Raw genomic sequence first — 26,798 nt, 5'->3', positions numbered from 1 at the left:
CAGGGGTTCAAATCCCTAGTGCTGCATAACAGGGTGAGCTCCCGTTACTTGTCCCAGCTTCTGCTCACCTAGCAGTTCGAAAGCATGTAAAAAATGCAAGTAGAAAAATAGAAACCACCTTTGGTGGGAAGGTAACAACGTTCCATGTACCTTCGGTCTTTAGTCATGCTGGCTACAGGACCATGGAGACATCTTCAGACAGTGCTGGCTCTTTGGCTTTGAAACAGAGATGAGCACCGCCCCCAGAGTAATAAATGACTAGCACATATGTGTGAGGGGAACCTTTACCTTTATTGCCTAAGTTCATTTTCATAATATGAATTGCCATGATTTAAATTTATATTGCACTATCCACTTGTGATAAAAGGGTAGCTCCATGTATAGATATTGCATATGCAACTTTAAACATGCTTTTTTTCCCCACAGACATTTTTTTTCAAATTCCTTTTTGTGCATTTTTTTTCTCTTTCAGAGAAAGATGGATGCTACAGGATTCTGTTCAGTATGGCCATCTTTGCTTAAGCAGGTCACACAAATCTGCTTCCACAGAAATACTTAGCAGATTTATTTTATATCCCTGTAACCAACTCATTTGGATAGAGGCATTTATTTATTTATTTATTTATTTATTATTAGCGTTTATATACCGCCCCCTCTCCCGAAAGGGACTCGGGGCGGTGTACAGTCCGTATTAAAATACAACAGATTAAAACGTAGAAATAACTGTATAAATACATGTATAAGAGGAGGATAAAATATGCCAAACTGTACAGCTAATAAATAAATCAATACAAAAGTTTAAAATATCAGGTTAAATTTAAAACAATATCCCTCTAAAAACCAGTAAGAATGTGTATGCCAGGAGGTAGACGTTAAAATTATGCCAAATCATTTATGTGAATCATGGAAGCACAATAGACAGAGAGCCCATGATCTGGTGCCCCAAGGATGAATAATGTCACCCCCCCCCCCCAAAGCCTTCTTGGTTATACTAGAACTCCTCCAAATGTTTCCATTGAATTATGCATTTTTTCAGTATTACAGAAGGTGGAAACAATTTAATTTATGGGTAATTATCAAATTCACTGTATCTAACATTGGATTTAAATTGAATTAGGATATTTTTCCAATATTCCACTAAAAGATAAAATTTTCTATTTATTCATTTCATTTATTTATTTATTTTATCCCAACTTTATTATTTTTATAAATAACTCAGGGTGAGTGAACATATCTATTACTCCTTCCTTCTATGTTTCCCATCACAAGACCCCTTTAAGGCTGAGGGAGTGATTGGCCCAAAGTGATCCAGATGTGTTTCATGCCCACTGAGGTGGAACTAAAATGTATGGTCTCCCTTTTTGGGGAAATCACTAGCTAAAAGAGAGCATGGAGAAAAGACATTATGCAGTTACTCTAGGGCAGGAAAAAGCATAGGCTGGATTAGTGAAGCCCTTATCTGGCAGTTCAGATGGGAATGCAATCAGTGTAGTGAGATTCTTATAAATAGGTTAACAACAATAAAGAAACTGCTTTGGCTTATTCACAAAATTATTTTGATTGATTGCACCTGATGCCTAGTTTCTAGCCTGGTGCCTTAACCACTAGGCCAAACTGACTTATACCACCCCGGTGAGAATATTTATTTTACTCTTTCCATTGATTGGATTCATGCTCTAGCTTTTCTGGCTTTTTCTGAATTTCATTATTATTAATAATAATAATAATAATGATAATAATGATAATAATAATAATAATAATAATAATAATAATAATAATAATAATAATAATAATAATAATAATAATAATAATAATAATAATAATAATAATAATAATAATAATAATAATAATAATAATAATAATAATAATAATAATAATAATAATAATAATAATAATAATAATAATAATAATAATAATAATAATAATAATGTGGGGCCTGACTAGTAATTAATGCCAAATCCGGCGAAACAACTGGCCGCTGTGATAATAACAATAATAATAGAATCATTGTGTATTTGTTAGACAACTGTGATCTCAGAATTGATACCTCTCTTACACTTTTCTCATATTTATGGTTGAGAAATATATGCAAGCACAAGTCAGAGATAAATTTTCATTCATTCATTCATTCATTCATTCATTCATTCATTCATTAAATTTATTTGCCACCTTAGTCCTGGTGCCTATAATCACTAATTGATCATTTTAAAAACCTCTCCAACCACCCACTCCTTTCCCTCAAAAACTCAAAACAAAGAGAACTTTTCTGCTTTGTCACTTTTATGGATGCAGATAGATCAACTGTAACATACATCAGAATATATCCCAATTAAGACCAAAGTGATTTAATCATCAGTCTTTTTCCTGGGTAATTCTGGAAGATATGCATCTATTTAGATCCCCAAATATTATGTAGGAAGTCATGACAATAAAATTTCTTCAACTCAGGGGTGGGTTCCTGCCGGCATTACTACTGGTTCAGTGCCCGAAAAATCAGTCCAAACCAGGAGGAATCCACCTCTCTTTCAACTTCAAAACATTTGCATCTAGCCAAAGATTTCTGTCTGTCTCTCTGTCTGTCTCTGTCTGTCTATCTAACTCTCTTTCTAAGTATCTATGACTTTGAGCGAATTAGTCTCTCTCAGACCAACCCACCTTTTAGAGTTGTTCTAGGAAAATAGGAAGAGTAAATTGTGTTGGATATGTTTGCCAATTGAATTATTTGTAAAAAATAATAAAAGTGGGATACAAATAATAAAATAAAATAATGTCTATCTCTCTCTCTCTCTCTCTCTATCTTAAATCAAATGTCTCTCAAAGTGTTCTATGATTTCCTAAATATATTTGTATATTAAACCATGAAATTTGGGGAGAAAAAAGAACTGCATAGAAAAAATGTATACAACTCGAAAGATTGCTGCTGTTTTCTAAAGTGTGCATTAAACTGAAAATTGCAGAATATATTGGTTCACTTTGAAATGGAGACCAAAGAAAACCCTTAAGCCTTCCTAAGTGTTACCAGGAAGACATTACATAATTTTTCTATGCACATGGAGTAATGATTCCAAATCATTATGAGGCAATTTTGGAAAAAAAAATATTCACTGCATGTTTATTTCCCTTCCCTGTCTGGATAAAGGACAATTGAAATAAAACAATGGAAACTGCTGGAGATTATACCTGCAGGCTAAGAACATATCATAATTGCCAATACTCTTAATTTTCTGCTTCTGCCCTATTAGGTTCCAAACAAACCTTATTCGTTTCCTGGACACTAAAAAGTATCCAGTGATTCCAGAATCAAAGAAGAATGAAATTGTGATTGTACACTATATAGTTTTGCCTCTTAAAGCAATTAACAAAGAAGGACGTTGTAACTGAATCTTAAGTATGGGTTTTTTCAAGCACTAATATTGAAAGAAGTGCAAAGAATAAGACTAGCAAAATCTTACTTAGAATGGGCATGTGATTTACATATATGTCTATAATTTATTATTTTAAAATGCAACATTTGAGCCAAATGAGCAGGGAAAGGAGGACTACCTGGACCAAATGAAACTACCTGGGAAGATGAATCTTGGGGGTGGGGGCGGGGAGGGGGAAAGACAGAATAGAGTAAGCTTTTTAATGATGTGGTGGAACATCTCTGAAGTTCACCATAACTGTCACGATGTTAAAAAGTTTGCTAGGCCTGAACTGCCTAAACTGACACTCAAGAGTTAAACTAAGAAAGCTTTATTGCGCAGGTCATAAAACAAAATGTTATCTGAAAGTGATTTATTGCGCACGCGTTACACATTCTAAAATTCCTTTCTTCTTTGTTCGGCTGCCAGCTTGGCAGACGTAGCTTTCATTATCAAAATGTAACCATTAGTTATTTCTGTTTCATTTACTTTTTTATTTTTCGTATTAAAGTTTGTTTATTAATTAGAATACTTTCAAAGACTTTTATTTTATTTTTTAATATCTCAAAAGATATGCGGAAGGGAATCAGCCACGGTCCATTGATCTCAGATTTCCCCAGGGCATTTTTTCCCCTGACAATGACCTTACTTAGAGTAATTGTGACATTGTTCCAAAGTTCTTGCACTATGAAGTAATTAATGTTTGTAACTTTTATTTCTCTATGTTACTGTCTTCAGTAAGACCTTTTTGTCTCTCCCCCTCCTCCCCTCTTCTATTTTGGCAGACCATCGTTTCGACCTCGTTGCTTCAGAACATGAGAAGCTAAAACTACTCTACTGAGATCTTGGAGGATGTGGATTCATCTTTGCAGGTAGAAATTAAATAATAACTGAAGTCTAAAATCTTATTTAGATGTTTCCAAACTTGTCTGGTACTGGAATTTAAAATCCCCACCCCATCCTCTCTACATCCTGAAATATCTGACTATTCACTTACTTATTCCCATACATCTATTTATTTCTCACCTACTCAAAAATCCAGATAAGTTACATGCATAAAGTATTTTTTTAAAGCATGCATCATGATAAGATAAGCCACATCTATGTTGGTCAACCCAAACAGTCCCAATAAAAAGCTTTTATCCTTACATTATTGTCTGTACTCCAAAGGCCCCGCGGAAAAGTATTGATTTGTTTGCTTTGTGGCCATCCTGACCTGGTTGAGCAGTCCTTATCAGTCTGAGGAGACCTACAACCATTAAGATCAATTTCCAGGATCCCATTTTCTTTTCTCAAGAAAGAAAGGAATCTACAGCATGCCCTTTTGGCCAGGAAGTATTCAGTAAACAGATGGTATTTGGAGAATGGTGTTTATTGCATGTGCTATAAATTCTTTGAAGTATCTTTTGATTTTAAAAAAAAGTTTGCATGTGGCACATGTCTTGGTAGCAATCATCATCGTCTTTCAATGACCCCATAATCCCTTGCGGGGTGGAGTCTGGGCAACTAAATGGAGCTGAGTGTTTACTGGCCAGATGCCCTTCCTGATGCCAATGCAGAGTTATATTTAGCAGATATAATCTCAATGTTTCCAGTGAGAGAAATATCTGCCTCTACCTAGGATCACACTCACAGCCTCCTGATTGTGAGGTGAGAGTTCCACCTCAGCCACCACACCACTACCTGGAAGCAATATACCCTGAAAATAGAAATGTGACCATTCTTTGGGGGGGGGGGGGAAACCCATTTAGATTGGGGTGTTTGGAATACTGTTTTTTCTATTTAAGTGATTTTAAAATATATTTCCCCAATATTCTATAATAATTGAAAAGGAGAAATGCCAACAAAAAAGCACTTGCGTAAAGAATAGCTTTGAGTGTTGAATGGATAGAAATGGTTTTCAGAAGATCACAGGTTCTTTGCTACTTGCAAATGGCAGCTTTTATCAGCTGACAATGTGTATATTATTTCCCCAACATGCAATGACATTTTTCTTCCTCCTGCAACATTCAAAAGGTTGGAGATCAAATAGGTTGCATATGAGCATTATTGTACAAGTGATAAATCCCTCACTGAAAAGATGCCATTCAGTATAAAACCTGCATCATTTTAAAGCATTCCCTCATGCAGATGTGTTTCTGAATTAAATGTCTGTTTATATTGAACCTACCATATTTTTGGAGTCTATGATGCACCGGAGTATAACACTCACCAAGGTTTTGAAGAGGCAAATTAAAAAAAAAGTAGGTAGGTAGATAGAGGGATAGAGAGGGAGAGAAAGAGAGAGAAATACAGTAGGTAGGTAGGGAGAGATAGAGAGTAGTTAGGTAGGTAGGTAGATAAAGGGAGGGAGGGAGAGAAATAGAGAGAGAAATAGAGAGAGAGAGAGAAATAGAGTGTGTGTGTGTCAGGTAGGTAGGTAGGTAGAGGAATAGAGAGAAAAATAGAAAGAGAGAGAGAAATACAGTAGATAGATAGGTAGGGAGGGAGAGAGAGACTAGGTAGGTTGGCAGGTAGAGGGATAGAGAGAGAGAAAGAGAGAGAGAGAAATACAGTAGATAGGTAGGGAGAGAGAGTAGGTAGGTAGGTAGGTAGATAAAGGGAGAGAGGGATATATATATGTATATGTATATATATATATATATATATATATATATATATATATATATATATATATATATATATATATATATATATATATACACAGTAGAGAGAGGGAGAGAGTGTGTAGATAGAGGGACACACAGAGAGAAATAGAGAGATAGAGAAATACAGTAGGTAGGTAGGGAGAGAGAGAGAGAGTGTGTGTGTGTAGGTAGGTAGGTAGGTAGGTAGGTAGATAGATAGGTAGAGGGAGAGAGAAATAGAGATAGAAACACAATAGATAGGTAGGTGTTTCTGCTGGCACAGCACTTGATCAATGCAATTCTCATTGATCAGTTAAAGAGCTTTCCAAAAGGAAAAAAAAAAAGTTTTTGCACTCTGCAAACTTCCCAAAAATGGCCCGTTTTTCACAAAAACGGGCCCTGGTTTTTTTTCTTCAAAAAAAGGCATGAATAGCTTTGGGGGGTGCCTTGCAGAGTGCTCTGGGGGGGGGGTGAGCAATAAATGGCCCATTTTTTTTGCAAAAACTGGGCCGTTTTTTGTCAAAAATATTGCATGTATAGCATTATGGAGGCTTATAGAGTGCTGTTGGGGGCTGGGGGGAGGGCAAAAAACGGCTCATTTTTGCTCATTTCTGCCCTCTCCAGCCCCAGGAGCTATCTGAAAGTCTCCATAAGGGTATGCATGGCCATTTTGGTGAAGTGGGCGGGGCTTCGAAAGGCAAAAAATGCTGTATTCGGTATATAAGATGCACCCAGATTTTCAGCCTCTTTTTTGAGGAAAAAAGGTGTGTCATACTCCGAAAAAATATGGTAAATATTGGTCTAAACTGTAACAGCATAGATCAAAGTACAGAAAAGCAACAGCAATGATATAAATTGCTTCATAGGAATCAAGATTAGAAATGCACCAACTCTTGTTAGGTTTTTCTCATTCTTATAATCCTGAAAGTGTTGGAAAGTAAAATGCCCCCTTAACCCCCCTCCACTAGCCAGGCTATACATCAACTCCCATTTTTACAATTCGTTATGCAGGAAAAAGCCTTAAAAATGATATAAGTTTTTATAGATGGGTTTATTTGTATCTTAATTGATATCCAAGAATATGTAGTACAATTTACAATACAATACAATACAATAGTAGAGTTGGAAGGGACCTTGGAGGTCTTCTAGTCCAACCCCCTGCCTAGGCAGGAAACCCTACACCATTTCAGACAAATAGCTATCCAACATCTTCTTAAAGACTTCCAGTGTTGGGGCATTCACAACTTCTGGAGGCAAGCTGTTCCACTGATTAATTGTTCTCACTGTCAGGAAATTCCTCCTCAGTTCTAAATTGCTTCTCTCCTTGATTAGTTTCCACCCATTGCTTCTTGTTCTACCCTCAGGTGCTTTGGAGAATAGTTTGACTCCCTCTTCTTTGTGGCAACCTCTGAGATATTGGAATAATGCTATCATGTCTCCCCTAGTCCTTCTTTCTCTTAAGCTAAACATACCCAGTTCCTGCAACCGTTCTTCATATGTTTTAGTCTCCAGTCCCCTAATCATCTTTGTTGCTCTTCTCTGCACTCTTTCTAGAGTCTCCACATCTTTTTTACATCGTGGCAACCAGAACTGAATGCAGTATTCCAAGTGTGGCCTTACCAAGGCATTATAAAGTGGTATTAACACTTCACGTGATCTTGATTCTATCCCTCTGTTGATGCAGCCTAGAACTGTGTTGGCTTTTTTGGCAGCTGCTGCACACTGCTGGCTCATATTTAAATGGTTGTCCACTAGGACTCCAAGATCCCTTTCACAGTTACTACTACTGAGTATGGTATCACCTATACTGTACCTGTGCATTCCGTTTTTGTTGCCTAAATGTAGAACCTTACTCTTTTCACCATTGAATTTCATTTTATTAGATAGTGCCCAATGTTCAAGTTTGTCAAGATCCTTCTGTATCTTAAGCCTATCTTCTGGAGTGTTGGCTATTCCTGCCAGCTTGGTATCATCTGCAAATTTGATGAGTTCCCCATTTATTCCCTCATCCAAATCATTGATGAAGATGTTGAAGAGTACTGGGCCTAAAACAGAGCCTTGGGGTACTCCACTGCATACTTCCCTCCATGTAGATGCAGTTCCATTGAGAACTACACGTTGAGTGCGGTTGGTCAGCCAGTTACCAATCCATCTGGTGGTGATGCTGTCTAACCCACATTCTTCTACTTTATCTAGTAGTAGGTTATGGTCTACCTTATCAAAAGCCTTACTGAAGTCCAAGTAAACTATATCAACGGCATTCCTCTGGTCCACTAATTTTGTCACATTATATTTAAGGACTTGTAGCTGTTGGAGGTAGGATTAAAGGTAGAGACATCCATAGAACCAGCAAACTAACTATGCTAGTTATTCTCCTTTACCATTGCTTACAATAACAGGATACTATATTTTAAGTGTATGTTTCAAGTAAAAGTTCCAGTTTCAACCATGGCAGCTGCTTCTGGCATACATTCCTTTCCTTTTGTGAAGATGAGAGAAATCCATCTTTTAAGTTTCCATGGTTTGGTTTTTCTCGGCATGTAGCATTTTCATGATGTTTTTGATACCTAGACAAATCATCATCAGTAGGAACACTTATCAGCTGATGGCATTTTCCTGAATGATTTACCCTATATCTAAATAACTGAAGACTCACATATCATTGGGTTAACCTTCTACTTGTGTCAATCACCTTTTCTAAACTAAATAGTTGTTGGTTAGTAATCCCATTAAAAGGTTACAAGTACACTTCTTTGTGAATATTGTATTCACAATATCTTGTGAATTGTATTCAAGAATACACAAATACTAACAGTGCTCCCAAATTCCTCTCTGACACATCAACATAAGGTATGAAAGCATATTAAAGTTAGATCTTTAGAGGAATGAATCTAAACAAAGGAATTGCCATATTTCTTTTGTTCAGTGGGTATTAGACTTTCCTTTCATTAGTCTTGACTTGACTACCTGATATGAATCTAATATATTTCACATTTTTTTAGGAGCTATGAAAGGCTGGCAAAAAAGGCCCAGCATAGATCTGTTGCTCTGCACAATTATTGGGCTAAAGTACCCAAGTGAGGGAGAGCAACATACGTATATGTGTCTCTCAAGTTGCTGCACGTTGCAAGATTTTAAACTCCCAGAATTCCCAACCAATTCTGAAAAATGTCAATTTAGAAAGCTCTATTCTTGCATCCTAAGCGGATTACTAGTTTTTCTTTTTAAAGCAAACCATAGTGCATCTTTTTAATTTTGCCTTTACCTGATGTAATTACAACAGAAAGCAAAATGGAAGACTAATCCAAATGGTGTGATTACTAGTTTGATGTATCATCCTTTCTTTACATTAGGCACATCTTGCTTAACTTGTAATTACCCCCCTCAGTAAGCAAGAGCTCTGAATATGTTGTGCAACAATAGAAGCCAAAGCTTTCAGTTGTTTCTCTCATGAGTTCATGCAGCTGCTGTTATAGCCATGTTGTTTTCAAGTTAGCATGACAAGTGATCATCCAGGGCCTTATAGCACTACTTACTCTGATAGAATCCCTCTCCCTCAAGATCTTAATAACCAAGCAAAGAAGTAACATTCTTTGTGGCAATCAGGGGACCACTGCAGGAGACATAAGGAAGCTTCTCTGTTAGAGGACAACAATCTGCCATTTACTTCACAGATTTATCTATAATTTAAGCCACAGATAGAACAGCCACAGATAAAACAGTTCTGTAGATATTCTCAGGGGGTGGGGAGAAGCTACCCAGAGTTTCATAAATCATGGGGAGGATTAAAAGCAATAAATATTTATCTTCTTAATCCTGCAAAGCAATACTGTAAAGCCAAGGATTACAACTTGCTGTGCATGTAATCTTTGGGGATAAAAAAAAGTGTCAAGCTTTTTCTATATTGTTCTTGGTTTTGTTTTGCTTTTTTTTTAAACACACACACACACACACACAGGGGAAAAATCAATTAGCTGTGATGATGCCATTGAGGAAAGTAAAAACAAACATCTTTTTGGGAAAGTATTCATTTAATTTTCAATAAAGTCACTGACATGCTTGGACTACAGGTGATGTTAATTGCAAGTTGCATCTGCAATTGTGTGACTTACTCATGATAACCCAAATTATTGCTGTTATGACACTTCTAGTGAGAAAGAACATAAAAACCTCTACTGATATGAGTTCTCTACCACCTGTCCAAAATATTGCATAACTGTGGTGTCTCCAAAAGTACTGGGAACCTCCCAGTAGTTTGATGTGCTTAACTATGCTATTAAAAGGAGAAAATAGGTGATGTCTGACTAAGGAACAGCCAACAAACACAGAGGAAACAATGCTTTCAATAACACATAGAACAAATATCCCAGATTGAATAATTTGTTTAATGTTTAATTTGTTGTAGTATATCACAAAAAAGCAGAATTATTTATGCTAAATCATCCCATTTGTTGTTGGTTTGTTTTTACACTGTGTAAGTAGTAGCTTCAAGTGCAATTATCATTTCCCTGGCTAGAAAGATATCCTCGGTTAGAAGGAGGACTAAGATAAGGCAACTGGAGTCAGGCACAGAAAGTTCCAACCCAAACAATAGAGGGGGAGTGGCATTAGCATTCAAGATTCAGGCCATACCATTTCAGATTTTGTACCAGAATCTCATCTACATCCAGGAATGGTACTCCCTTGCTTAGCTGCAACAACAACAAAAAATAGAAAAATCTAAATTGGGAGGCAGCTGATTAGCGTCAGTTATTTTACAGCACTGATTGAAACCTCTCTTTATTTAAGTTGCAGCTGTAAGGAATATGTCTCTTTCAATACCAACTTTGTATTTTAGTGGGTACTTTGCTTTAAACTTTACTTGTATCACTATTTACATCAGGGGTGTCAAACTCATGGCCCACAGTCCAGATGTGTCATTTGCCGGCCATGCCCACCTCCATTTAGTAAAGGGGGAAAGTCACGATATGTCACATGATACCATGATGACGTGAGTTTGACACCCCTGATTTACATAGTCACTGGGATATGTCTTGATCTGTAGACATTGGTTCAACCATAACTTTATTTGATTCATGAACCTTGACCAAAATGTGTTGTAGTTTTTATTCATTTGGTTTTTACAGTGGTCTTCCTTTAAAGGGGCCTATTGCATTATCTGTCCCATCAAAGAATGGTTGTTTTGCAATGATTTTTTTTTCATAAGCTTTGCATAGCAGAAGACAGCACTGGAACTGATTGTCCATCTGCTTTGCCAATCCTGTTAAATTTGGCAGCCAAATGATACAGTATTAAACTCCTTGGTTTATATTGCCCATCTTATTCATCATCCAGTGTTAGATACAGTTATCTTGGGCCAGGAACCTTGTAAAATATATTGAGGAGGAGACATTGCTTATTCACTAATGAGGACTTAGTGTAAGTTTCATTAAAGCAAAGAGAGCAAAGGAATTTGTGTAACAATTCTTCTTCCTTTTATTTGCTTCATTCTAAGTGTGACACTGGCATTTCTCTTTAAACAACACAAGAAGCCATGCATAATTAGGAATCAGAGGTGTAACATTATTTAGGTCAGTTGTAAGTTATGAGTACAAGCACAGCTGAAGGCAGGCTGCCCAGCTGAAAAATAAAAATGGAAGTTAGAACTAAAACTAAACAGACAGAATCAGTGATGATTCAGTTTGTTGGAGACATTTTCTGTCTTGCAATATATGCAACCTTTGTGGTTTAGCTTTTGGCTGTCATAGCTGATGTCAGAGATGTGTTTTTTTTAAAAGCAGCACCATCTGTCCCAACCCCTCCTTTCTTATACCCACAACAGTGCTCCTAATTAGCTCTGCCACCCCTGGTATTGCCTCTTTTATTTTTATCTCCACTCATCTTGTATTAGATGGAGTACTAATGTGAACAGCTTTGGTGGACTCAGAATGCATTCTTTAACTGGACTTCAGGCTGGTCTACATATGCTCAGGGCAAGAATAAATCAAATGCATATCATTCTTAGTGTATTTGGCAACACACACTATCAAATTCAAATTCAGTCTTTTGTAAAATACAGTTTTTCAAAAGCAACTGGTAGAATATTGTCCTTTAGTTCTCAACATGGACAGGTAAAAATCCAGTCCAAAACCTGACAAATATTACTACGCTGCTCAGATTTCTATAGCAGCACTTATTTTTAATCATCAGAAGGTTTATTTGAACATTTTCTGTCCACCTGCACACTGATTTGCTTCCTACTAAATGATTGTTGGTGAGTATGGTTGGTGGGTTATTTTTTTGAGGGGGGGGGACTCTATTATTTCTTACTCATTGAACCCAACAGCCAACAGTTGGGTATGTGTTGGAATACTTCAACTACTGAATTAACTTAGCATTCCATTTTAAATAGATTTTAATGCTTTGGGTGAAAAATATGGATCCATCTGATAGGTTCCGATGCCATCCAGACAATAACCTCTATTGTTTTTCTCTCCTTTAAAAGTCCTATTCTAACAGATAAAGCAAGATGATAAACAGTGGCTCAGTGAAGTATAGAGCAGCCTAGGAGAAACTGGCAGAAATATTAGCCCATGGTTTTAACTGTAACCAGCATCAATAGTTCTTCTGTTCAGATATGTGAATTTTGCTGCTTTGTCACAGATTGATCACTCTGTTCTTTACTGTATCTATGCATTATGAAATATAGTGTATTTATGTATAATAACGTAAAAGTAATTTATACTTATTGGTCCCAAGTTCCAACTTGCAGTAATTTTGGGGGACATTTTTGATATACCAGCTTCCTGTGCATGGAAGAGAAACCTTTTAAAAAAATTAGTTGTACTTTTGTGGTACAAAATTTGTTCAGGATTATTTGATTTTGCAGTTTATATGACTGCCCAAGTTATAAATTGTTAATGTAGGATTAAAACATGAACAATGTTCAATGAAAAAATTAAAATGAAAAAATCTGAAAGTAGAACATAAAACAACACAATAAGGCTGAGCCCCAAAATGGTAAAAGACAGACAAACCACTTACCAGATGAGACTAGCCAACATCTTGGCCAATGCTGAGGAAGAAAAACAAACAAACAAGTTCCTTATAGAAGGCCAGCAGGATAGAGGCTGTACCAATCTTGAGCATATGCTATTTCAGAGGATAAGTGCCATGACCGAAAAGGAAAACTCTCAAGGTTCCATTAGATAACACTACTTCATAGGGGGAACCTGAAGAATGTTCAATTTTCAGATCTCCCAGGACAGGTGGACATAATTGGAAATAGGCAATACTAGGAAATAAATTGGCTTTGTGCTATTAAGGCTTTATTGATGGTAAATAGAACTTGTATTTGAACCATGTTTTCTATTGGGTATATACTGGGTATTTATTCTATTGTATGCTGTCCAGAGTTACTTGATTGTGGTTGACCCTGTAAATTAGATAAAAATAAATAAACCAATGCACCTTGAAAAGTAGTAGTATTACTTGAGCCCAGTATAATACACCAATAATTACCTCAGTTGACATATTCTGGATCAGTTACAGCTTCTGAATGGTCTTCAAGGGTAGTTCATGTACAGCACAATTCAGTGGTATAAGCAGGAGGTGACCAAGGAATAAGTAACTATGAGCAGAGCCTCCAATCCAAAAATTGGTGGAATTGGCACAGAAGGTAGAATTTACAAAGTTTATCCTGGCTATCTGCTGTTTATGCAAAAGCAATGAATCTAAGGGAGGCCCCAAAATTGTGCATCAGATCTGTCTAGGGTATGCAACTAATCCAGTACTAAAGATGCAAAATCCTAACATCCAGAGCTCATTTATCTGTAATCTAGATCCTTAACAGTTTGTGCTAAGGATGACAACAGATAGAAACCCAAAGTTCAGTCCTCATTTCATGGTAAATATTTTTTTTCATTGAATGCAGTATGCAGATGGGTTGCAAACACATTTTATTTTAAGATGGTGTTCATTTTGCATAGATTGAACAGTTGGGGAAAAAAATCCCAGCAAAAGGCAATGGCAAATCATATCTGAGAGGTTGTATCCATACCATTTGGAGCAGCCCCCAGAAGTCAAACTTGGATGTTTATTAATGCTTTGAAAATTGTGTCTGAATGGTGAGTGTTTATGTAATTTCATAAAACTGCATAAAACATTTATGTAAAATTAGAATTGTACCTTTGGAGCAGACTCACATGGATTTTAGTAACATCTTGCATGTGGACTCCAAGAACTTTCTGAGATTAACAGTTGGCCTTTGAATTGAAAAATAAATTTTGTCCTAGTACTAGGAGAATAAATGCAAGCACTTACTTATAAATTCATGAGTTCAATAGTTAGTAGAAGAGTTTGTGCAGAGGTTTGATTTCTTGCAGCTAGGAGTATATTCGGACTAGTCGATTTTTATATCCAGGAATTATTTATGGCATTGCATGAAAGCACACATGTGGTACAAGAAAGTTTGTCATCTTTAGTCCTTTTCAAAATATGTGAAACAGTTGGGACTGCATTTTTTGTTTAGCATGATGGTAGACATTTTTATTTCCAATACAAATTTCTTTCTGAGTATCATACTGCTTATTGAGGGAAAACAGAATAATGAAATATTATACTGCTTAAGTAAACACTTAGAAAAGCAAATATGAGTTTATGCAAATCACCATATGTCTTGTGAAACAAATTCCAGCTAATAATATTTCACTGTCTTCTACTTTTGTACTACATAAAGGTCAACAAACCCATCTGATCATTATTTGGTGTCATTGTGTATGTGAAATGAAATGGAAGTTTCAGCTCAGTTCCTAATGGCTGAAATTGTTACTGAAAGACTATAATCAAAGCTAACCCTAATTGCTACTCTTGCTGATTGATCATACTGTTTGTGCTTAAATATGGGAGTTAACAATCAATAATTACATAAAAAAAATCTTTCTCTGACAGGGTGGAATTAAAATACTTCAGATTGTTTCTGCATTATATGGGAAGTTTTAAAAGAAAAACCATCTGCTTTTCTGATATCTGGTTTGATTTGAGGTCTAAAAGTAACTTTAAAGAACAAGAAATTAGCCTAAGTAAATTAATTATTTCAGGACCTCATATGTTAGAGATCATTAATTAAACAACTGAATGATAAATCACTCTTTCTAATTGTGAGTATGGATACTTCATGAGTGAATGGCCCACTGTGTTAAAATCATATATAACACAATCACATATAATATCCTTAAGTTTGAAGTTTTGAAAGATTGACTCAATTGAACTTTACTTAAATTATTATATCATGGCCTGCTTCAAAGTCACAATGTAATCAAATGATTCTAAAATGCGTCATAAAAGTGACAGCTATTCCTATTTCCTGTTGCTTCTGGGATCCTTATAGATCAGGACTGTCAAACTCTCAGCCTGTGGGCCAGATGCGTCACGTGCTGGCCATGCCCACGCCTGATTTAGCGAAGGGGGGGAAGTCCCAATATGTCACATGACACTTCCATGATGACAAGAGTTTGACACCTCTGTTATAGACAATCTATAAACTTTTAATTAAAATTCTATGTATGGAGAACACTCAGTGGATAGACTTGTGTTATAAGATGGACTTGTTGATATTAACATGAGTAGCCAGCTGATGGGTTTTGTCACCTTATTAAAGAACTCTTTTTTGGGTGCCTAGGTTAATATTACTTTGAGTATTAATTAATGTGACCAGCCCCAAGCTATAATTTTAGTGGGAGATCAACTTATATTTCAACTATTTCAATTGTACTCAGAAGTTATCAGTTTAACAATATGGTCTTGGTCAGATTTCATGACCTACCTATTGTTTTATATACTGCACATGGTTAGGCCAGGTTGAGTCTCTTTACATTACAATAAGTCAACATCTGCCAAGCTTGCATTGACAGGCAGCAGTCCAAACATTTTCTGCTTTTGACAATGGAGGAGAGAATCTATGACTGACTTTTTGTTCTATGCCAGACACTTCTGCTGCTTTTGCTAATTAACCTATTGCCTACAAACTACCAATATAATAAAACCAAGTCATGACAGTGTTGAGAGGGTTCTTTCTGGGAAAAGCCATGTATATCAGAATTCACCCAAGAAGATGTAGTGTTCAGAGAGAACAAACCTGAACGATTCTACAATGACAATTGTAGAATTATTTTATGTCCTGTCTAGAAAAGGTTTATGTCAAACCTGATGCCACACCAAAGCCACAGATTGGGTATCTATCAGCTAAAACCTTCACAATGAAAGATAATATATAAATAGTGCAAAATAACAGTAAACCATTTTTTCTATCCATGAACGCTTACTGAAGCTTTCTGCTTTTGTCAAAATGATCAAAGTGGGGCACTGAAAGTTTCATTTGTTGGGGGCTTGCACGTGTTGTCACATGGGGAAGGCATGAAGTTTTATTGCAGCAGCACAATGCTAAGTCATTCTACCATTTTGATTTCCCCTGCAGATAAAACTATCTCTATATTTTTATTAGCACAATAATAGCAAAATATGATTGATTACCTGACATTGCAGTAGTGAACACTCAAGGATCATTAGAAATCAAAGTAATATAGTAAAAAAAAAGCAGCCTCAATCAATGAAGAGTAAAAGAGTGCATTAGAACAGGCAAACAGTGGGGAAAGTCAGATAAGTGGTGATCTTCATCATTTCAAAGTAGATTTAACTGTGTAAACTAGTATAATTTGTGAAAATGCCACCTTCTCTGGCTGTATAACACTCCCTTATGTTGTTTGCTAGAGAAAAAAAACAAGAAAAGTGAAATGTGGACATCCAGCAGAAATGAAGAAAGATTAAGTACCCTTGGTAAAAGAAATGGAGTATAAAATGTGTTGTACTACATGAAAAATGTTTCTCAGAGATTTTGAGTATCATTTCTCCTCTTGACTTTACCAAAGGGAAAGAAGTATCACCAATCCATGTTGGAAAAGGGTAGTGTTCTCATAAATAAATTATCAAAACAAAGTTACTAACCTTAAACACAACAATAATACTTTTTTAAAAAATGGTTCTAATCTGAGTATTTTTTTTCTTCAAACATTAGAGGGTAAAGACTGGGTGTGTTTTCCAGGTGCACAATATATCTTAGTTTTATTATTATTTTGCTTGATCACATAGTCAGACAGATGTTTAAACTGGATTTAGCATTGTCATCCAACTATTGAGTCCCTCCCAAGAACCTAGGATAGGCAGATATTGTTGTTTAATAAAATTAAAGCTATCACTGAAGGATGTAAACTGTTCCAGGTAGAATTGCAATTGACTGATGGAGATTTTGTTAATGCCAATAGTGTTTAAATGGTGCTCCAGGTTTTTGGGGATTTCACCCAAGGTACCCTATTATTATTACTACTGTCTTTGCTTTCTTTTGTCATAGTCATTTTATTTCTATTTGTGGGTCTTTGTATTTTGTGAATTTTTCCAGTTTCTCCAGCAAGTGGACTTTCTTGGTTTTTTTTTTCTTTGAAAATGTTTTGCTTCTCATCCAAGAAACTTCTTCAGTTCTGAAACTACTTCTAAACCTAAGAAGCTTCTTGGATGAGAAGCAAAACATTTTCAAAGAAAAAGCAAGAAAGTCCAGTTGCCTTTTGGAAAAAGCAACTTTGGGACAGCCAGGACTTGGATGATTGAGAATTTCAATAGACATTTAGCCAAGTTTACACTCTTCTGTTCTTCTGTCTCCAGGATACTAAGTTATTTATAGTAATCTTCTCCATCCAAACCCTTGATGTTATTGCCATGGAGCATGGAAATTAATTGTTTGTGATCTCAACTTGCTGATCTTACTTTCCAGTCTGATCTTCCATTTTGGTGGCATATTGTTTAGCTTTTTTCCTTCTTTGCTCATTTTGTATTTGTATTCAGTTATAACTGCAGCTGTGTTGTACATTAGTTGGTTTGTTTCTTGCAGTGACTGTGCTTATAATTGATATTGCAGTATTTCCATTTTTTAGTGCTTGGGCTAGCTGTTTCTTTGGAACAAGCTTCATTGCAGGCAGCCTTATTCTGATGTTTTTGTGCTGTTCTAGATGCTCAGTTGCAATTTTTCTACTTCTTTAGTTAGATGGCTTTGTTCTTTCTGAGCCAAAGGAGAGGGTGCCTCATTTCCAAATGAAAAACAATCTTTGTTGGATTCCTCTATCTTAACTACTACTACCAGGGACCAAATCCTAATCACTGGACCATCAAGGACTGAATCCTAACCATTACACCACCAGTGAGTGGTTAATCCTAACAACTATATCACCAGGGAATGTATCCTAACCATTGGAGCACCAGGAAACAAATTCTAAGTAGTAGAACCCCCCCCCCATCTAATCCTTACCACTAGACCACCAAGGATTGAATCCTAACCACTACACCACCAGGAAAATTCTAACCAGTATACCACCAGGGACTGAATCCTAAACATTGGATTACTAGGGACAGAATTCTAACCACTAGACTACAAGGGAAATCCTAACCACTCTGTTGTTGTTGTTTCTTTATACAGTCAGACAGATGTTCAGGTGAATTTGTCATTTTTGCCTATCTATCAAGTTGTTTCCAAGACTACAGATATTGTCACAGGATTTAAGCTGTTTTAAGTAAAGCTGCCTTTTGCAACTCACTGATGGTGAATGTGTCAATGCCAATAGTATCCAAATGGGGCTCCATTCCTATCCCTGGCTTTTAATTTTGTTTGGGTCCAGACCATTATTCCAGCTGTGTATTTAATAACTGGAATTGTCCAGACGTTGATTGCATTGATGGTATTTCCTCCACTGAGCTTGGACTTTGAGATCTTCTTTACTCTCTTGATGTATTCACTTCTAATCTTTTCCTTAATTTCAGTGGGCTTGATGTTGTCAGCTAGAAGGACACCCAGGAATTTGTAGTAATTATCTTCATACAGACTGTTGATGTTATTTTTATAGGGCTTCTTGAGTCCTTCACTTTTTACAATTTTTCTCCGTTTGATAGTGAGTATGGCATATTTGTCTAGTCCAAACTCAATTGCAATATCTTGTCTGTATATATGGACACAAACAAAACGTTAAAAAGTTATGATATTTATGTACTTACCAACCATATCTAAATTATATTAAAGTAACCAAAATATATTTAAAATTCCCAAGGCATGCCACAACTTTTAAGTACCCTAATGTTTGGAAATTGAAAATTGAAAAATTGATATGCCCTAACATTGGACAGTGATCAGCAGTGATTCTGTTTAATGAGATTTTTTTTCCAGGCAGCTTCAGATTGTCCATGTAAAGGAAGTTGGATAGCTTGACAGATATTTTTGATATTTGATAGCCATGGTATGATTTTATTGTTATAAAAATGGCTTATGTTTACATGTATTTAAATGTACAACAAAAAAACATTAACATCTAGTGCAGTCCTTGTTGACCCAGGTGATGACTGAGCCAGTACGAGTTTCTGTAATTTACGTCTCACCATATTTTTATATGGGAGAGATATTGTTTGACTCTTCTGATGAGACTTGTATAGTATGGTTGAGCCTCTGGTATAGTTCTCATCTTCTTCAGAGCACACAAGACTCACACCCACATCAAAGTATTACTTCACTGGGGTGAGGGAAATGATGATGATACATCTATATATATTAGAAAACTCAAGGTAGCATAGCTAATGCCTCCCACATTAAATAAATTAAAGTGTTTATGCAAGAGAGATAGGAAAAGAAAAATGGCTTCATGCAATTCTTGTGTCCTAACCTTTATTCCAGATAATTCAGATATTTTAAGGGACCTTGTATGTTGCAAATGTTTCATCCTTCCCTTTTATATTGCAGCAATTACTATGAAAATATGATGTAGGTTTATTGTCAACATTGGTATTTCCTATTTGTTCTTATTGTGATTTAAGTGATTAAGGCAAACTTGCCCTGAAACAAAAAGAAATAAAACCATAGTATTAACAGTTAACAATATATGACAGAAGTCTAATAAAATGAAGAAGTGAAACTGACAACAAAGTGAGTCTTCAAACAAATCCTGGCACTTTTGCTTTTCCCAGAAATGATGGAGTCCTGAAGTCCAAAGTTCTTAAGATCAGCTATGAGTATATTTTAAAGGCTTGTATCATGAGTGGCCTGTTTTGATTTACTTCAAAAATCTAATGCTTATTATTCTGATTTTTTTGAAAGCTCTTTAACTGTAAAAAGTCCCATTTTGATTGCGGAACCCCTGTGGAGTGCTGTGGTTTCTTGAGGCAGAACACAGACAGATGTTTATTGGGCTTAAGTATAGCACTGAAGAAGTATGCTTTTCTTTGAACATGGTAAACATATCACTTACTGATGGCTTTTTCTTCTCCCATTTACCTCGTCCTCTCCCAGTAGCCATTGAGAGGCAGTAACAGGAAAAAATGAGACATGAGATATAAGATCTAATTTGGTTCAGGGGTGAAATCCACTTACCTTTGGTATCAGTTTAGTACATGCTCCGTACATGCACAGTGTCAAAAATGGTCATGATGATGTCGGGTGGGTGGGTGGAGTCTGCTAACAAGCGCACCTGCGAAGGTAAGCAAATAGTGAGGAGGGGGAAATCTGCTGTGCCAGGCAATTTAGATTAGCTAATATAAATCACATGTCACAGCTGATCGTTGGAAAAATCGGTTTGCCTGAACCGGTAGCATTTCACCCCTGATTTAGTTCTGTTCCTTCTACCCTGATGAAGGATTGTGTTTAGAAATGGGCATTCCTGCTGGTATGTCTGCCTGATACATTGAGTTTTGGAACACTCATTAAGGTATAAAGCCACACAAAACTTCCGAGGGGTGCTGTGCTGAATGGTAATTCAAGAGAAACACTTTTCAAGCTATGTTGTATGAAGAAATGTGACTGTTTAATTCTAGAGAACAAAATGATGCCATTGAATGATTTTCCTTCACTGCTTGGTTGTTCTACTTTGTGTCATGTGATGATGATGATGATGATCATCATCATCATCATCATCATCATCATCAAGTTATTATCAACTTTAAGCAACAATATAGATAGAATTTCTCCATAATTATCAGTTCCTAACCTAGTCCTTCGGGCTTACTGAAACGAGTATGTAACCATTTAATCTTTACAAAACCAGTAAGTTTAAGTTAAGCAGCATTGCATTACTATGCTGGTTTTGATATGAAATATCAGATATGTTACATCTAAGGGTGTAGTTTGTCTGTAAATGATGATTCAAATTTGTGACCCGAGGACATGAAGTTGATGCAGAACAAAATGAGATACTGAGAACACAAATTTTAATTGTGCTCTGATTCAGCATAAAGCCTGCAGTTGATATGGAATGAGGTGAATGATACTGGGTGGCTTTGACGACAAATGGAACCATCTAACTTCCATTATCATCCATGAACTAGTCATGGTCCCTTTGCCACCTACCAATTTATATATTCACCATTTTTAATCATGTTTTCACTTGATCTATTATCCAATTAAATAGTTTTTCTAGGTTTCTGTTTGTCACCTTTCATATCCTATCCCATCCCACCCCCTTCGTTTTTTAGTCTCATATTCTTTCATTCTTTAGCAATATATTTTCATTAATGTATTTAAAGAAAATGACTTTAGTTGAATTAGTTTTATGTATTTTCAACTGCCTGTTTCATTCAAGTATTCTTTGCATAAAATATTATCATTAGCATCATGTTAAATAAATAAAAATGTGTACGTTATTGTGCATTGTACAATATTCTACATTTCATAGCTTTTGTTTTTTTTCCCCTTCCTTTTCACTCTCATCTGATATTAGCTTTGTCACAAAATAAAGACAGTGGTTTGTACTAAACATTAGAAAGTAGAAGAGAAGTGGGGATAGGAGTTAATTTGTACTGAGCACTTCTAAGCACAAAACATCATTTTCTTGAAATGTGCTTCTTGCTTAGCCTCTGAAATTCCTTAGGCTGTTTTCTGCCATCCTGACTTTCTTGTCAATTTTCTGAAGTAGTGTATACTTTGGTGTTCAGAGGCAACCATCAACCAAGTAACTTTATAGGAATGCTAATATGGAACCCAGGAACAATTACATAGGCAGAAATTATGGCAAATAGTTGATCAGTAGAGTTGTCGGGCTATCCTCTCCTTAAGCTAACCACTGATGAGATTTGATTATCCCCTTTTTTCTGATAATTCTGTGAGTTGTTACTACCAGTAACATATCTGAAAGCCATCTTTTGAGGAAGACCTAGAGCTTAAATCCTAGATCAGAGGTTGGCTGTTTATAACCACAGGAATACATCAATCAATCAATCAATCAATCAATCAATCAATCAATCAGAATAGAGATGAAAGGGACCTTGGAAGTCTTGTAGTCCAACCCCCTGCTCAAGCAGGAAACCCAATTTTGTTGTATTTATTATGTACAATGACAATAAAGACTATACCATACCATTTCAGACAAGTGACTGTCTAGTCTTTTCTTTAAAAAAACCCCAGTGATGGAGCACCCACAACTTTTGAAGGTAAGCTGTTCCACTGGTTAATTTTTCTCAGTGTCAGGAAATTTATCCTTAATTCCAGGTTGCTTCTTTCCTTGATTAGTTTCCATCCATTGTTTATGTATTATACATAAATCCTTTTTGCAACATTTGTATCTCATTTAATCAGAATTGTTGCAAATGATCATACATAAAACACAGAGGAAGCATCCAAAATTCTTTTCTCATCCACTTGTATAATATAATCTCACCAATTTTGTAGTTCTTGCTTTCCAAAAATATTAAATGTAGCCCTTGATCCCCCCCCCCAAAAAAAATTGCCTATCCCTGTCAAGGTTCCTGATATTGGTGGAAAATTCTGCTTGACAAAATGCTTAAAAGTTATGATTCTTTGGCCATACATTCTTCTTTTTTGCAAGACTGTTAGTCTTTATCAGAATAGAGTAAAATAGTTCATGTTGTCACATCTTCACTTTACTTCTATTTTCATTTCAAACATATTGTTTTCCTTCCTTCCTTCCTTCCTTCCTTCCTTCCTTCCTTCCTTCCTTCCTTCCTTCCTTCCTCCCTCCCTCCCTCCCTCCCTCCCTCCCTTCCTTCCTTTCTCCCTTCCTTGAGCAGCACTCACTGCTCTTTAGTTTTGTTTCCTGACAGATCTGAAGCATTTTGTATTTCTGCATGAAAGAAAATTTGACATGATTTTAAAAAAAATGTGTATGACTGCAGCCAAGTATCTAGGAAGATGATGTCAAATAATGTGAAGGCAGAAGAAAAGGAAGTCAAGTAGAAAGGAAAGGGCAATGCATTACTATAACATAATGCAAATGTTTGAGAGATGAATATTTTATTCTGCAAATATGGACTTTGTGCTACTTTAAAGTAAATGTTGATAGACTCCTTAATAGCACAGTAGAAGTTATTAAGAGAAACATTATTACCTAGTACAACATGCAACATAGAGGGAAAAACTGAAACTTGTGGTTGCATTGTAGTCATTTGGTTAATGGGCTGTTTCCTTACAGCACATTTTATAGGACCCAATAACTATGCACGATGATGGATATATAGCAAACACTGTCCTCCCAAAGACTGCACAATTACACAAAAACCTTTGTGTTCTGTTCATCAATAAGCATTAAAAATGGAAATTACTATGAGATTAAAGTGATATCACTGATATTTTTGATAAATAAAAAATATGTCTTTGACGCAGAAAGTTAGTCCTAACCAATCCCATGAATATGAATTTGCATTTACTTATATAAAGATCAAGCACTTCTGAAAATTATTCTCAGCCCAGAGACCTTGGGACAATTTATATTACAACATTCAGCCATGTTAATTAAGGGAGAAGCATTTCTTCTTCTTTTTTAAACAAAGTTTTATTGGTTTTTTTAAAAAAAATAAAAAGGAAAGGGGTGGTGGAATAAGTTACAAATTTTGGCAGTCACAATATGTAGGAGGTGTCCCCACCCTCCGTACTCATAATTTTCATTTATACATAAATTAGTTTAATACTAAATATCAATATTTTGTCAGCATGTAAATTCAAATAATAATTTCAATCAATTTATATCAAGCAGATTTTCTTACTCATTTTTGTGATCTGAGTTTTCTTGGTATTGCCCCTTCTCCCCCCGCCGGCAGGGCTCCGGCCCCTCCCGTGTCCTGTAAATCTGGTGTAAAATCATCGGATTTATCTAGGAGTACTTAATTTTTTTCCATAAAGGCCTGAGCCTCTGTGGTTGTGTTGATTCTAACTCTTGTATCCTCCCAGAATATTAACATGCCTTCAGGCATCAACCATCTGAACCACACCCCCTTCTGGTATAACTTCTTCGCTAATTGCGAATATTTTTTTCTTTTCTCTCTCACTTTCTTAGGGATCTGTTTCAGAATGGTTATTTCTCTATCTTGATATTTCAAAGCTTGCCCCCTTTGTGCACTCAGAATCTCATCTCTTGTAGTCTTTCTAAGAAATTTAATGTGTACCTCCCTTGGAACATTGTGTGTTCTAGCGTATGCTGAGTTTACTCTATAAACCAGATCCAAGTCCCACCCCATCTGTTGTTTTTCTTTTTGAATATATTCAGCCAAAAGGTTTGTCATGATGTCCCTTAAATCTTCATCATACGCCTCAACCACATTTTGAAACCTAAGGAAAAAGGACATTCTTTCAAATTCTGTTTTCATCTGGTGGATCTCAATCTCTTGGTTCCCCTTCTGCACCCCTTTCACCTCCCCCCTCATCTCAGCCATCCCCTCCTCCAAAAGATCCAATCTCTGTGAGTTTTTACTCGTCTGGTCTTGATTCTCTTTAAGCTGCTCTTTCATCTCCTTTAGTTGACTTTTTATGTCCTCCTGTCCCTTTAAGATTTGTTGAAACATCTGCTGGAAGTCCGTCTCAGAAGGCTTAGGCTGCAACAGGGAGGTTAGGGTCTGTTGTCCACTGGGACTGGATACTGTAGATGTTGGGGCGGAGACAGCAAAGCCCGGCTTCCCCGGGGGTGGTCTTTTAGGTGGCATTATGATGAGCAGGAAAAGTACAAAGTCAATACAGAGAGGAAACAATTAGAGAGGAAAACCGCCAAGAGAGATTAGCAAGCAAGGAGTTCAAGCAGAAGGGAGCTCTTTCTAGTTATAGCTTCTGGTAATAGAGTAATAAAATCCTTTGTTCCAAGCAGAGTCCAATACAACAAGAGATTTATCTGAGTGTCACGGAGACAAAGACAAGATGCCTGAAGTTCCTATGGGTGGAGTCAAATTTCAGTGTCTGTGAGGACGATGGAAGTATGCCATCTTGCCCTGCCAGCTTCGGAGTTGAAAGGCATAACAGAAAGTTTTCAGAGTTTCCAAAGTTTTCAGATTATCACCTCATTTATAAAATTACAGTCCCAAATCCTTCTTTATTATGAGCGTGGATTCATTACTTGGCTCTCTCCCTTCCTCCTCCCCTAGAGCAGAGAGCAAAATCATTTATAGCCCCCTGTCCAAGGGGGGGGAATCCCCCTCCCTCCAGCCACGCTTCTCCGAGCCGAGTTGAAAGTAACTCTAAAAACAGCTGGCAATTTTTTTTCTTTTTCGAGCAAACAAGGGAACGGGGGGAAGTTTCCACCTCACCACACAGCAACCGCGTCCTTCAGATCATGCGTTCTTCCAGCTGCCTCCTCACGAAGACCATCATGCCTCCCGGTGCCTAGGGCGATGGGGGAGCCCCCCCGGCCGCCGACTCAGGGGATCCCCCGCTACGCCGCCCCTTTGGCAGGAGCCCCTCCAGGGCATCCTGTGCCCCCCAAATTATGGGCCCACCAGAAGAGCGCAGGGCGAGCAGAGCCTGCCTGTCGCGATCAGCAGCCGGAACCGGAAGTCCAAGTGAGAAGCATTTCTTGTGTTTAACGGTATGGTTGCAAGAAGAGGAAATAGCAATAGTTAATTTTGACTTCTAAATAGGAAAGATAGGATCTTCTATCATTATAACATTAACTGAAGGAAACCACTAGGAAGTAAATAGGTTGGTAGGTTATTTTCTTACTTACTTTGTTACTTCATTCAATCCAGAGTCTGGACTGAAAAGATACAAAAGTAGCATATAAGGTTAATTAATTGAATCCATGTTGGATGCTGCAAAACAGACTGATGGAACACCGCTGCTTTAAAGGTGTGATGGAATGCCAAAAGGGAAGAAGATGCACTACCTCCTGGAGACAAAACCTTCCAAAGCAGAACTATAATTGCCTGTTCCATAGTCCACTTCCCTTTAATATCACACTGAAGGGAGCATCTCAGTAGGCTCTTCTAAGATGTCCTTATTAGGCAGGCAGATTCAATTCTAGTATTCAGTAGTGCTTGTTTATTGAATTCTGTCTTAATATCTCTACTATCATTTATCTAATCAGTAAATGCAGCAATTGTACTATGTCCTGTTTGTGGGAGTTTCCTACTGTTTGTTAATTACATATCTTTTTTCAGTCTATTGTCCCCTCTTCACTGTCCCCTGCTGGAAATATTACTGCCCATGGCTTAAAATGTCCAAATAATTTGAAGAAGTTAGCTCTAATGGCTCATGATTCCTATGCATTCAGCTTGTTGTGCTCAGCTAAGGATTCAGATAACACCTTTTATATTTTCCATTTAGTTTCAGACAAGCATATTATAAAATAGTTATTTTTCTTTTTTTTAGTTTGACTTATAGATGATAACTATTCCTCTGAAATTAACTTCAAAGTAAGAATTTATGTGGGAGAAAACAAAATTAGCCTTCCAACAGTAGCTCTTCAAATTGTAGTTCCACCTAGATTTTGCCACA

General features: G+C 36.6%; 1 protein-coding gene across 5 annotated transcripts in view; it reads left to right on the top strand.

The window, feature by feature from the left end:
* The window catches only part of CDH12 (cadherin 12), a 790,632-nt gene that overhangs the window by 228,580 nt on the left and 535,254 nt on the right, over window positions 1-26,798 (top strand). For all 5 annotated transcript variants that reach the window (XM_081952523.1, XM_081952525.1, XM_081952524.1 and 2 more), the window contains exon 2: window positions 4,190-4,276. The gene's annotated coding sequence lies outside the window, so the exon portion shown is untranslated. The remainder of the gene's footprint in view (window positions 1-4,189; window positions 4,277-26,798) is intronic.

This window comes from Natrix helvetica, assembly GCF_964273705.1.
Source record: "Natrix helvetica genome assembly, chromosome: 4".
In the NCBI taxonomy this organism is placed as follows: Eukaryota; Metazoa; Chordata; class Lepidosauria; order Squamata; family Natricidae; genus Natrix; species Natrix helvetica.
This window is presented reverse-complemented; position numbering and strand designations above follow the sequence as displayed.